Source organism: Cebus imitator, unplaced genomic scaffold (assembly GCF_001604975.1).
Source record: "Cebus imitator isolate Cc_AM_T3 unplaced genomic scaffold, Cebus_imitator-1.0 Scaffold76, whole genome shotgun sequence".
NCBI lineage: Eukaryota > Metazoa > Chordata > Mammalia > Primates > Cebidae > Cebus > Cebus imitator.
The window spans coordinates 7,369,521-7,371,913 of record NW_016107391.1 but is presented as its reverse complement, the minus strand read 5'-3'; the positions used below and the strand labels follow the sequence as shown (position 1 = coordinate 7,371,913).

Genomic DNA, 2,393 nt, shown 5'->3' with positions numbered 1-2,393 from the left:
AGACAGGGTTTCACAGTGTTGGCCAGGCTCCTGACATCAAGTGATGCACCCACCTCGGCATCCCAAAGTGCTGGGAGTACAAGCATGAGCCACTGTGTCTGGCTGGGATAATTTCTTAGATCCTGTCTTCAACCTCACTGGTTTTTTTTGGATCATCTCCTATCTTCTGTTAGGCCCATCCAGTGAATTTTTGAATTCAGTTACTGTATTCCTTTTTACTTCCAAAATTACAGATATGTTCTCTTTTACATTTTCTTATTTGTCTAATTAGATGTTTTAGGCATTCCTTGTAAGCATTTTTAAAAAGTCTTGATCATCATTATAATATGTGCTTTGAAATCTTTGTTAATTATAACATCTGTGTCATATTGATGTCAGTTTCTGTAGATTGTCTTTTCTCTTGATTTTTGTTTTATGGTTTTTATCTTTCTTTGTATGTCTAGTAATTTCCATTTGTATACTGGACTTTGTAAATGATCCATTGTAGAGATTCTAAATTCTCAATTCTCTGATGTTCCCCTCAAGCATTGTTTTGTTTTTGTGGTTTTTTTTTTGTGGTTTCCAAATAGGGCATTAACTTGGCTGAACCAAAACTCTGTCATCCTTTAAATAGGCAGCATCTGAAATCTCTTATTTTACTTTTTAATTTTATTATTATTTTTTAGATGAAGGTTGCTCTGTCTCCCACGCTGGAATGCAGTGGCACAATCTTGGCTTACTGTGACCTCCTTCTCCCAGGTTCAGGGGATTCTCCTGCCTCAGCCTCCCAAGTAGCTGGGACTACAGGTGCACACCCCCACGCCCAGCTTATTTTTGTATTTTTGGTAGAGATAGGGTTTCACCGTGTTGGCCAGGCTGGTCTGGAACACCTGACCTCAGGTGATCCACCTGCCTCGGCCTCCCAAAGTGCTGGGATTACAGGCATGAGCCACTGGGCCCAGCCTTGAAATCTCTTAATTTTTTTTTTTCATTCCAACTGCTTGGATTTTGCCTCATGAATCTGTACCTTAGGGGTCAGCCACATATGTCGGCAGCATATATATGCACAGTAGTTGATCTCTGCTCCATTCTTTTCAGGATTTATCTCCTCTGTTTTCCAGTCCACAGTTTGTTTTGAACACTTTCTGATGGTTTCTCTTGTCAGACTGTGAGTTTCTGTTCAAGGTTTGACTTCCTCGCTTGGTCTGTGCAAGGCCTGCCCCTAACCAAAGAGTTTGAAATAAGTAAGTAAATAAATACAATCCTCTACATGTAGTCAGTGCAATGCTTTGTTCCAAGCGTCATCTTTCTTCCTCTGCTGCTTTTAGTCACTCTCTGGTGTCTCTATGTAGTTACTCTTTATTTTGCCCAGAATTCATAGTTGTTACCTGCCGGAGGGCTTGGTCCAGTATGAGTTTCTCCTACATTGTTGGAAATGTGTGTTTTTATATAGTAACGAAGTTGTTTCCCATAATGCTTGTCTTTAATACTCCTTTTATCTTTTTGGCCAGGATTGTATCATATCGTATACTTAAGCCTCTTTCGTAGGCAAAGAGAATGACAAATGATTCTTTTTTTTTTTTTTTTTTTTTTTTTTTTTTGAGACAACGTCTTAATTTTTTGCTCTGTTTCCTAGGCTGGAGTGCAGGTGTGGGATCGTAGCTCACTACTTCCTTAACCTCCAGGGCTCAATCTCTCCTCCCACCCCAGCTTCCTGGATAGCTGAGACTACAGGCACGAGACACCATGCCTAGCTAATTTTTGTATTTTTTTAAAGATGGATTTTTGCTATGTTGCCCAGGGTGATCTGCCCACCTTGGCCTCCCAAAGTGCTGGAATTACAGACATGAGCCACTGAGCCTGGTCGAACGTAATAAAAAGTATTATCCTAGGACCTCTGAGAGTCCCTGAGATGTCAGGAGGTTTGTGAGGCTATATGTATTTTCATGATAATCCAGTGATGTTATTTGCCTTTTTCACTCTCATTCTCATTAATGTATAGTGTTTGCTGGGGGCTAAATGGCATGGTATATTGTGACAGATTGAATACAGAAGATAGGACACTCCAATTATCTTCTATTAAGCCAGACTTGAAAAAGATTGGCAAAAATGTAAATCAGTACCATTTGTCTTTTTTTTTTTTTTTTTTTTTTTTTTTTTAGATAGGTTTTCACTCTATTGCCCAATGTGGAGTGCAGAGGCACTATCACATCTCACTGCAGCCTGGATCTCCCTTTGCTCAGGTGATTCTCCCACCTCAGCCTCCCAAGGAGCGTGGACTATAAGCACGTGCCACCACATCAGGCTAATTTTTGCATTTTTTTAGAGAGGAGATTTTGCCATGTTGCCTGGGCTGGCTCATTTGTCTTTTTTTTTTTTGAGACGGAGTTTCGCTCTTGTTACCCAGGCTGGAG

At 40.3% G+C, this 2,393-nt stretch overlaps 1 protein-coding gene across 2 annotated transcripts in view; it reads left to right on the top strand.

Annotated features, from left to right (window-relative positions):
* DDX46 (DEAD-box helicase 46) overlaps window positions 1–2,393 on the top strand; it is a 78,752-nt gene that overhangs the window by 49,268 nt on the left and 27,091 nt on the right. The window lies entirely within an intron of this gene.